At 39.1% G+C, this 12,488-nt stretch overlaps 1 protein-coding gene across 8 annotated transcripts in view; it reads right to left on the bottom strand.

The window, feature by feature from the left end:
• LOC127433500 (spermatid perinuclear RNA-binding protein-like) overlaps positions 1-12,488 on the bottom strand; it is a 169,733-nt gene that overhangs the window by 38,558 nt on the left and 118,687 nt on the right. The gene's annotated exons all lie outside the window — the stretch shown is intronic.

The following is a 12,488-nucleotide window of genomic DNA, read 5'->3' as shown; positions in this document are numbered from 1 at the left end:
GTTATAGTATATATCATGGTTCAAGTAATTTAATATCATGGCATAAAACCATACATACAGTACAGTACATCAACATACAGAAGGGTTGGAAATTAAGGGGGGGCACCGGGCAAAAATGCCATCGAAAATCAAAATATGGGGCAAAAAATGCCCCTGCTATTTTTCCGTTTTTTTATTATTAACCCTTTAAGCTCGGATGGGCCCCCGACCAAAAATTATAATCGTCAATATTAATAACTAAGGTCTTGACCAACTTGTGAAATAAGCTCCTCATTCTAAATCTGGAGAAATGCTGTCATCTCATCCTCTGTGTTGTAGAATTAGATTAGTTCAGTAGGCTATGTTACCTTAATAGGTAAAATATTTGGAAATACACGAATGAGAGAAAGAAAAGTGATTCTGAAATGTGTTTCAGTCACAATGCATGTAATGAATATAATGTAATCAAATTAAACTGGGAAATCAATGCCAACAAACCCAACAAATATTAGTTGATGTTGATTTAATTTTATTGGTAACAACCTACATTATTGAACTATTCAAACTGAATAAATTGAAGTACTTGACATTAAAGCATGACAGTCAATTTATAAGGTTAGAAAAAAAAAAAGTTGACCTTAGAAAGGAAAAAATGCCCCTGCAAATATTGCTAATTTCGGGCCCTGCGATATAGTTATTTTTGCTGGAATTAGAACATAAAAAGTTGTTTTATATTTCTTAAATCATGTGATAACACCTTTATTTGCCTTATTTCTAAAACCCAGTACATCATTTAATTTATACAACAGTTAGGTCCGATCCTCAAATTTGATTGGACGAGAGGTGCTCCAAGAGTGCTGATATACAGTCCACCAGCACTGGGATGCTTTATTATGTGCATCACTCTGCTTCTCTTTGTTCAAGGCTTTCCAAATATTTATGATGATTTTGATTCATCATTCATTTTGATTGCATTCACTGATTTGTTCAGTGAACATTTCTAGAGACTGCATATTTACTCCAGTAGGTGGCAACAAATAAGTTTCTTATGTTATGAGTGTCATTCAATCATTGACTCAAAAACAAAGAGTCGTTCACCAGCAAAACAATGGAAGTGAATGAGAACGATTCGTTCACTTAAAAATAAGTCATTGATTTGTTTATGAACTAAACACCACTAGTTTGCTGGCAGAGAAGAAATGCACAAACTAACTGGACAATTTTTGTCTGAAACACAAGTTATTTAATATTATTTACTTGTTTCTTGAACTGTTGCATAAAAGATACGTCATGCTCACAATCACGCTGTTGTTCTGTATTTCAGTCGAATCACAGCCTTGCTGATATTCGGCACAACAGCACTCTTTTAATTGAGTGATATTTCTTTTTCTTTTTTTTATATCATTTTTTATAAAAATATTTTAATTTTATCCCCTTTTCTCCCAATTTGGAATGCCCAATTCCCACTACTTAGTAGGTCCTCATGGTGGCGCGGTTACTCACCTTAATTTGGGTGGCGGAGGACAAGTCTCAGTTGCCTCCGCTTCTGAGACAGTCAATCCGCGCATCTTATCACGTGGCTTGTTGTGCATGACAACGCGGAGACTCACAGCATGTGGAGGCTCATGCTACTCTCCGCGATCCACGAACACAAACAACTTACCACATGCCCCACTGAGAGCGAGAACCCATAATTGTGACCACGAGGAGGTTACCCCATGTGACTCTACCCTCCCTAGCAACCGGGCCAATTTGGTTGCTTAGGAGACCTGACTGGAGTCACTCAGCATGCCCTGGATTTGAACTCGCGACTCCAGGGGTGGTAGTCAGCGTCAATACTCGCTGAGCTACCCAGGCCCCCTTGCTGAGTGATATTTCTTAAACCTATAATATAATAAAATAAATATGGTACAAATGAAAGGGGATTCATTTTATGTTATTTTTCTCTCTTTTTATTTCGAACTGGAATCAAACCAAAATATTATTCATAAAAAATTAATGAAAAGTCTAGAATCAGTGCAAAAACAGCTTCACATTATGTAACACTAAAGTCAAAAACCCGAGACACAAAATAGTAATACATTAAAAATGTTACTGGTTGAGCAACCTTTGAAGCCATTGTAAAATAGTGATAGTGCACCTGGGTCTGCACATCAGTTTAATTCTGTACTAATGCACCAAGTTGCAACGTTGCTAATATTAAACAAAGCTCTCTTCACTGGAAGCGCTCATCTGCGACACAGTTTGAAAAGTAACCTATAGTGTCCTGTGTTTTAAATCATGCTGCAGGTATGCATTATAGAGTTATAGAGTAGGATGCACATTTCATTGCATGGCATATACTGTCATACAACCCAATCCTACACACAACATACGTTCTCCTGCTTAAGACAAAAAAAAAAGTTTTTCTACCTCTTAATCGCTGATGTTACAGCTCTGATTAAATGAGAGAGAGAGAGAGAGAGGGAAAGAGTATGAAACAAGAGAAAGCAGTCGACTGCCATTCCATTAAGAGTTGATCAATTGTATGAAGACTTGACCAGCTGGCAGCAGACTCTGCTTTAATGAGATTTCTGTCTGGGGTCTCAGTGTGTGTATGTGTGGCTCAGAGTGGGTCAGTGGTGCTCACCCTGTCCCCCCCGGCCTGTCCTGAGTGTCTAATTAGGGAAGCTGGTAGCTGGGAGTTTTGGCAGATTAATGACACAAGATGCATAGAAACAGACTGGGTCTGATTTTGATGTTGAACATTTCTGTAGAGCACACACAATGTGTTATTTGCCTTCATCTAGTTTGAGTGCGAGTGTGTTTTGGGTCAGTTGATGGAACAGCCTGTACTCTTTCTAGCTATTATTGCTAATTAATTCGTATTTTGTAATATTTTTATTTATTTTTTTGTACAGAAAATGTAACATTTAATGAAAAGTATTTTTCAGCCAAAAATAAAAATACATTACTGCAAATTAAATGCAACATTTTTGTGGTAGGGTCAGGGAAAATTATAGAAAAACTAACCGGGCCTGCAGAAATAAGCCTTATTATTGAAGCTATTTATTGCAGTTTTAAAACAGATTTGAGAATACTCCTTCCATCAGCCATTGGTCGAACAACAAATAGTCCTGCCCCAAACTCACGGCAATTGTTGAGTCAATAGTGCCAAAGAGCCACAGTGTTACAATTTTAGCTCACTTATAGTTGACTGCATATTAAGCTGGAATATGACAATTGTTTTTAACATCCAAACAATTAAACTCTTACTAACTAACACAAATATAATCAGCTTTAAGCCCTGAGTTTAATACTAAAACACTGCATCCCTAAAAAGAACAACTATTGTGTCTATAACACCATTTGAAGTTTTTGACTGTATTAAACATTACTGAAACTCTTAAATGTTGAACAATAATCAGCAATAATTATTTAACAGGCAATTTGTTTACATAATATTTCATAGTAATGTTGATATATTACAGTGGTGTAGGGGTGGGCGATATAACCAAAATTTTATATCACAATATGAGTAATTTTATATCACAATAACGATACATATACATATAGTAAACATTTTCTGGAAAAAAAATAACTATAATATTTAGCATATTTTTGGATAATCCAGTCAGTGAATTAAATCCTTTATAAATAAAAAAAAAATTCCTTCCTCTTATATAATTTTCTCTTTATTTTGGAACTTGACATACACAGTAAAAAAACACACACACACACACACGCACACACAAAAAAAACTCAATTTGGTTTGAAAACAACCTTACCATAATGCACAATTTCACGTTATGCCACATTTTACTCTGATATGTTGTTGACCAATTTTATTTTTATTATTAATATTATAAACTTTCCAAGGAAAATAAACACTTTTTATTTCTGGATGGCTTATTTCCTTATATCAAACATTCGAAAAGAATCGTATTTAGGGTAATCATGTGTGGTTTAAAAAACCCACATGATACATAATTGTTGGCGCATGACATATTGTTTTAGCTGTTTTCCTCGTCAGTGTTGGTTAGAATCTCAGCGGTCTAGACGTTTGAGATGTTTGACTTCCTTTAAGGTAAAAATTCAGAATTCAAATGGGTCACATAAGGTATGTGGCCTGTGCCGCGATATCGAGAGAAGATAGGTTGGGTAGCACGAGTGATCCTGCTCTGCGCTCTCCTGTCTATGGAGCACAAATATCGGGAAGCCTGCTGGACTGGACTTGCATGTTCCAGAGATGATGAGCATGACACTCACATGAAACACAGATGCACGTGTCAGATGAGAAGCATATTAAGTGCTTTTGAAGTGCTGAACGTAAGATGAATGTCATTGAATTTTCTGAATTTCATTGAAATTTTAAAAACTGAAAAAGCCATGTTATGTTTCTTCAATACTTTCAGTCTGACGTGAAGCCTTGCCCACTGACAGATATGCACACGCAGCGCACACTGATATTTAAATATTGTGATATACACGATACAGCAATCGATTGACACTCTATATTGTCGCTATGGTAAATATCGTCATATCCCCCAGCCCTATGGTGGTGTATCTTATATAAAGTGCATTCAGAAAGTATTCAGACCCCTTAATTTTTTTCACATTTTGTTATGTAGCAGCCTAATGCTAAAATGCTTCCATTTTTTTTTCACATCAATCTACACTCCATACCCCATAATGACAAAGCAAAACCCAGATTTTTGATAACTTTGCAAATTTATTAAAAGGAAAAAACTGAAATATCACACTGACATACACTGGCGGCCAAAAATTTGGAATAATGTACAGATTCTGCTGTTTCGGAAGGAAACTGGTACTTTAATTCACCAAAGTGGCATTCAACTGATCACAAAGTATAGTCAGGACATTACTGATGTAAAAAACAGCACCATCACTATTTGAAAAAAGTCATTTTTGATCAAATCTAGACAGGCCCCATTTCCAGCAGCCATCACTCCAACACCTTATCCTTGAGTAATCATGTTAAATTGCTAATTTGGTACTAGAAAATCACTTGCCATTATATCAAACACAGTTGAAAGCTATTTGGTTAGTTAAATTAAGCTTAACATTGTCTTTGTGTTTGTGTTTGAGTTGCCACAGTATGCAATAGTCTGGCATGTCTTAAGGTCAATATTAGGTCAAAAATGGCAAAAAAGAAACAGCTTTTTCTAGAAACTCATCAGTCAATCATTGTTTTGAGGAATGAAATAAAAAACGAAAAAAAAACAAAAAAAAATCACATGTACATAAGTATTCACAGCCTTTGCTCAATACTTTGTTGAAGCACCTTTGGCACCAATTACAGCCTCAAGTCTTTTTGAATATGATGCTACAAGCTTGGCACACCTATTTTTGGGCAGTTTCTCCCATTCTTCTTTGCAGGACCTCTCAAGCTCCATCAGGTTGGATGGGGAGCGTCGGTGCACAGCCATTTTCAGATCTCTCCAGAGATGTTCAATCGGGTTCAAGTCTGGGCTCTGGCTGGGCCACTCAAGGACATTCATAGAGTTGTCCTGGAGCCACTCCTTTGTTATCTTGGCTGTGTGCTTCGGGTCGTTGTCCTGTTGGAAGATGAACCTTCACCCCAGTCTGAGGTCCAGAGTGCTCTGGAGCAGGTTTTCATCAAGGATGTCTCTGTACATTGCTGCATTCATCTTTCCCTCAATCCTGACTAGTTTCCCAGTTCCTGCCACTGAAAAACATCCCCACAGCATGATGCTGCCACCACCATGCTTCACTGTAGGGATGGTATTGGCCAGGTGATGAGCGGTGCCTGGTTTCCTCCAGACATGACGCTTGCCATTTAGGCCAAAGAGTTCAATCTTTGTTTCTCATGGTCTGAGAGTCCTTCAGGTGCCTTTTGGCAAACTCCAGGCGGGCTGTCATGTGCCTTTTACTGAGGAGTGGCTTCCGTCTGGCCACTCTACCATACAGGCCTGATTGGTGGAGTGCTGCAGAGATGGTTGTTCTTCTGGAAGGTTCTCCTCTCTCCACAGAGAAATGCCGGAGCTCTGTCAGAGTGACCATCGGGTTCTTGGTCACCTCCCTGACTAAGGCCCTTCTCCCCCGATCGCTCAGTTTGGCCAGGCGGCCAGCTCTAGGAAGAGTCCTGGTGGTTCCAAACTTCTTCCATTTACAGATGATGGAGGCCACTGTGCTCATTGGGACATTCAATGCTGCAGAAATTTTTCTGTACCCTTCCCCAGATCTGTGCCTCGATACAATCCTGTCTCGGAGGTCTACAGACAATTCCTTGGACTTCATGGCTTGGTTTGTGCTCTGACATGCACTGTTAACTGTGGGACCTTATATAGACAGGTGTGTGCCTTTCCAGATCATGTCCAATCAACTGAATTTACCACAGGTGGACTCCAATCAAGTTGTAGAAACATCTCAAGGACGATCAGTGGAAACAGGATGCACCTGAGCTCAATTTTGAGTGTCATGGCAAAGGCTGTAAATACTTATGTACATGTGATTTTTTTCGTTTTTTATTTTTAATAAATTTGCAAAGATTTCAAACAAACTTCTTTCATGTTATCATTATGGGGTATTGTTTGTAGAATTTTGAGGAAAATAATGAATTTAATCCATTTTGGAATAAGGCTGTAACATAAGAAAATGTGGAAAAAGTGAAGCGCTGTGAATACTTTCCGGATGCACTGTATAACAGTAAAGAGAAGACTCAGGGGTACAGACCTTATGGGAAGAATTGCAAAGAAAAAGCCACTTTTGAAACAGAAAAACAAAAAGAAAAAGTTAGAGTGGGCAAAGAAACACAGACATTGGACAACAGATAATTGGAAAAGAGTGTTATGGAACTTAACCACATTCTTTTGTAATTAACATTTTTACTGATTCATGTGCATATGACAGTGGAAAAAACTCAACACATAAAGAATCAATATTTTACATTTAAACCCCACTAATACAATCCCACCCTGACCCCTAACGAACACCCCTGTGGTCCCACATAACACACACACACACACACACAATCCAAAAAAATGTATATATAAATAAATAAATAAAATAATAATAAGCATACATGATTAAACGAAACTACACTCTCCACATCCCCTCCCTGAGAGTCCCCCCAAAAAACAAAATATTTGCCCCATTTTTTAACAAATAAGTCCCTAAACCCCAGCCTTCTACTTACCGCTTCCTCAAATGCAGCTACCTTCCCCATTTCCACACACCACTCTAAAAAAGAGCGTGCTCCACTTGACTTCCAACCCCTTATAATTACTTGCCTGCCGATCATGAGACTGGTTAGAACCCAATTTTTAATGTGATTATCCCCTAAATTCATGACCGCCCCATCACCCAAAATACAGAGTCTGGGACAAAGCAAAACCTGAATGTTCAAAACATCACACAAATAACTCAGAACCCTCAACCAAAACTCCTGGATCTTAACACACCCCCAAAAGACATGGGTAGTGTCTCCAACTTCTGATTGGCATCGCCAGCAGGTGGGTGTGTCTTTAAGACCAAACCTATATAGTCTAGAAGGGGTCCAATAAAATCTATGTAAAATCTTAAATTGCATAAGGCGAACCCTTGCATCTCTAGATACAGACTTGACATTTTTCGGAATTTTAGTCCACACTCCATCCTCCAATACCAAATTCAAATCTTTTTCCCATACTCTACTATGGTAAGGAGAAGTCAAGGCTCCATCCCCCAGACTCTGAATTAGCAGGGAGTAATACACTGATGCCTCATGACCATTTCCAAAAGCAGCAATCACCTCTCCCAAAGCACCTGCCGCTTTAGGGGGGTGTGTGCTACTCCCAAAACAGTACAGAGCATGTGGCGCATCTGTAAATACTTATAAAACTGAGATCTGGGAATGCCAAAATGATGAACCAAATTCTCAAAAGAGCTCAACACTCCACTCTCATACAGGTCACCGAGTGTAGTAACCCCCCTCACAATCCACTCTGACCAGCAGAAAGGGGACTTGTTGATACATAATTTGGGGTTCAGCCATATGCTTGAGGTAACATTTAAATAAATGTCAGAATTAAACACTCTGGCCACTCTTGTCCAAATCACGCGTAAATGTGAAATAACGGGGTGTGATTTAACTTCTCCGGTTACTTTGATAGAAAGGCTTTGCAGTGGCAAAATAGGGGCAAGGACTTCCTGTTCAATAGAAAACCAGGGAGGGGCTCTATCAGGTGGTAGCGACCAATGAGCGAAATGCCTGAGACCGAATGCATAATAACAAAACTAAATCTTGGGTAGGCCTAGCCCACATTTGTCTATCAGCCTATGTAACTTATTAAAATGCAATCTGGGATGTTTACCATTCCAAATGAAGGACTTCACTATGCTATCAAATTGCTTGAAATAAGAGAGGCGGACATCTACAGGGAGAGTCTGTAGCAGGTAGTTACATTTTGGAATACAATTCATTTTAATAACATTAACCTTCCCAATCATCAATAAATGTAATGAAGCCCACCTGCCCACATCACTTGAAAAACTTTTTATTAAAGGGTCAAAATTAACTCTAACTAAATCAGACAAATTTGCTGGGAATAAAATCCCCAAATACTTAATGCCCTGTTTGGGCCACTGGAAGGCGCTCGGCTGGAAAGCCATTACTGGACAGTAGGCTGTCAGAGCCAAAGCTTCGGATTTAGACCAGTTGATTTTGTCTCCTGATAACTTGGAAAAGGAATTAATAATTCTGTGGAGGCAAGGCATAGATCTAGTATGTTCAGAGACAAATAATAAAATATCATCTGCGTAAAGCAGAAGCTTATGCGCCACACCTGCCGCCACCACCCTTGGAAAATCATCCTCCTTTCTTATTGCGGCTGCTAATGGTTCCAGGGCAAGACAGAACAATAAAGGGGAAAGAGGGCAACCCTGCCGAGTGCCCCTATCCAGAGTATAATAATCTGAAATCAATCAATTTGTTTGTACCGCTGCTACAGGGTGTCTATAAAGTAACTTAATCCAACCAATAAATGTACTCCCGAACCCATACATTCCCAAAATCTTAAAAAGATAATCCCATTCTACCATATCAAATGCCTTTTCGGCATCAAGTGAGATGGCAGCGACCGGAGACTGATCATTTGCTACTGACCACATGATATTGATGAGATGCCTGATGTTATCAGAAGAGCTACGGCCCCGAATAAACCCCATATGATCCATATGTATAAGAGATGTCATAACCTTACTTAATCGGTTCGCCAGAATTTTTGACAATATTTTTACATCTAGTTGGATCAGGGAGATTGGACGGTAACTTTTACACTCGCTTGGATCTTTGTCCTTTTTAAGAATCAGACTGATCCGGGCTTGTGTCATGGTTGGAGGAAGCTTTCCATTCTTTAATGATTCAGTATAAACTTCTAACAAAAGTGGAGCCAGCTCTGAAGCATAGGATCTAAAACATTCTGCGGCAAAACCATCTGTCCCCGGAGCCTTGCCAGTAGGTAGGGATTTAATTACCTCGTCAAGCTCCTCCAAGGTTATCTCAGAATCAAGAGAGTTTTTTTGCTCAATCGTCAGTTTAGGAAGATCTAATGGTTCCACAAAGTTTTTAATATCTTCATCAGTAGACGAAGACGTGGAACTATAAAGATCAAGATAGAACACTTTAAAGGCATTATTAATATCAGTGGCTGAGGTAAAAATTTCACCAACAGCAGATTTCACTGAAGGAATGATAGAAAGAGACTCTCTCTGCTTTATATATCTAGCCAAATGCTTCCCTGCTTTGTCACCCAACTCAAAGTATGACTGTCTTGCCCTGAATAACCAAAACTCCACTTTCTGCGACAAAACAGTATTATATCTATATTTCAATTGGGTCAATTCTCTGAGGCCATCAACTGACATATGGCGCTTCAGCTCTGCCTCTGCACTTTTAATATTTCCTTCCAACTCCACGAGTTCTCGTGCTTTGGATTTTTTGATGAATGAGGCATACTGTATGATCCGACCCCTAAGAACCGCCTTAAGTGCCTCCCAAGCCACACCCACAGAGGATACTGAAGACCAGTTGGTCTCCATATAAACACTGATTTCAGTCATTGTTGGAAATCAGGATTTTGCAAAAGGGACACATTAAGGTGCCAACTATATGATTTATTTTTCTCTGTATATGGCAACACCTCTAAACTCACCAGGGTATGATCTGAGACTAAGATATTTCCAATTGAGTAATCAACAACAGATGAAATGAGGGATTTGGATATAAAAAAAAAATCTATTCTAGAATAAATCTTATGGACTGAAAAAATTTACAGTCCCTACCAGATGGGTTCAAAAGTCTCCAAATATCCGTAAGACCAAGATCTGTACACATCCTGTGAAGCGTCAATGTTGCTCTAGGGGGTTTACACACTTTTGCTTCACTGTGATCAAGGACTGAGTCCATCAAAAGATTAAAGACTCCTCCCAATATTATATCATGAGGAGTGCCAGCGGTTTGCAGCATCCCTTCAAGATCTATAAAAAAGCCCTGATCATCAGCGTTAGGTGCGTAAATATTAGCCAAAATCAACCTTTGCCCTTGAATTTCAGCTAAAACTATAATGACTCTCCCTAATTTATCTTTAGTCTGTTTGAGACATTTGAATTGTAGATGTTTATTAATCAATATAATGACTCCCTTGCTCTTACTTGAGCCAGCACTAAAAAAAAACATGTCCACCCCATATCTTCCCAAATTTTTCAGCTTCCTGTGGGGAGAGATGTGTTTCTTGAAGAAACATAATATCATATTTCTTACGTTTAAGAAAAGTAATAACCTTCCTTCTTTTTATGGGGTGCCCCAACCCATTTACATTCCATGTGGAGAGAGATAGTACACTTATATTAACAATTGACATTTTGATATAGTAGAAAAAATAAATTGTGTGTCAAAAACAAAATTATACAGACCGCATTCCCCATTAGTGAAACAATCAAACCCCGAACTTCCCCCCAAACAAAACAAACAGTAAAAGAAAAATGTGTCAATTAACCCCACGCACGAAAGTGCCAACCGGCGACAATCCCTCTAAACTCAAAAGGTCCATGAACGCCCATGAGCCCCCACGACAACTTTGCCATCGGATTGCACAATTTTGCCTCACAAATTTGTGAGGCAAAATTACATAACAGAAAATACTTTGTAAAATAAACCCCAGCCAATAGGAAGAATGAACACAAAGAATGTGTAGATTCATTCACAGAACTGTTTCAAAGGTGTGATCTTCCACAAAACAAATTCCAGCTGATATAAAACCATTCCGATTCCTTGGACAGACAAACGAATGTTCAGTGAGCTGGCTGTTATGAGTTCAGCGGATGATGTAATCATTCCAATGTCCCGTAAAAATACTCAACAAAACAAACTCCAGCCAGCAGGAGGAATAAGCATGAAGAACGAACAGATTAATCCACAGCTGTTCCAAAGGAGTGTTATTCAATAGAACAAGCTTCAGCCGCTAGGCGAAACCAATACAAAAAGAAACAAAACCAGCATCCCGGTTCCCCGGATGGTCAAGTCAATTCACTCGGAGGCCGCATAAAAGTATATACCATGACTTACACAATCCGTCAACTTTATAAAAGACATCCTTTGTGTGAGCATGTAGATATTTTGCGGTCATCCGCAGTGTCCACTCTCCAACTGCAAAAGTAATCTTTCGTCAATGCAAAAGTTTCTTTAAGGAAAAGTGTTATTCACAAAACAAACTCCAGCCACTCGGTGGAGCCAACGCAAAAGAGAAAAGAAACCAAAATGATGCCCAGCTTCCTCAAAATGCCAGAGTAAGTACAGCGAGTCGACCCACTCACATGAGAAACACCCAATGGTTTACTCACCCATTGATTCAATAAAAGACATTGCCTGATTGGGACATGTAAATACTTTGCGATCGTCCTTCGTTTCTATTCTCAGTTTGGCTGGAAACATCAGAGCAAAAGTGATCTTTCGCTGATGTAAGAGTTTCTTACATTCCTTGAACCGATCGCGTTTCTCTCTTGTTGAACTCACAAAGTCCGGGAACAAGAAAATATTATGGTTTTTCCAAGAAAGCTTCCCTTTGCTCCTCGCCTGGCGCAACACAAGATCTTTACCGGATGATCTCAGAAATCTGGCCAGAATCGATCGGGGCCTATCCCCCTCAGCAAATCTGTGAGCTAGGACTCTGTGAGCTCACTCGATTTCCAGCTTGTGGCCTGTTATGTCAAGCAGACTCGGGAAAAGCTCATCTAGGAATTTAACCATATCTCTTCCCTCCTCATGCTCAGGAATTCCAACAATTCGAACGTTATTCCTGTGGCTTCTATTGTCAAGATCTTCAAGCTTTTCAAGGAGATGTTCCAAATCAACTTTGGTCGCGGGCGGATTAGCGGTTAATTCCCTCTCCGAAGATTTCAGACAATCGATTCGTTTCTCAACATCAGTAACTCTTGTAACTAACTCAGAGAATTTTATTTCCATCGCCATAATTGATCGATGTATTACAGTGAGATCCTCCAAGTCAGCA

The sequence above is a fragment of the Myxocyprinus asiaticus genome, chromosome 43 (assembly GCF_019703515.2).
Source record: "Myxocyprinus asiaticus isolate MX2 ecotype Aquarium Trade chromosome 43, UBuf_Myxa_2, whole genome shotgun sequence".
Taxonomy (NCBI): domain Eukaryota; kingdom Metazoa; phylum Chordata; class Actinopteri; order Cypriniformes; family Catostomidae; genus Myxocyprinus; species Myxocyprinus asiaticus.
Note: the sequence above shows the minus strand (reverse complement) of the source record. Positions and strands in the feature narration are given on the sequence as shown.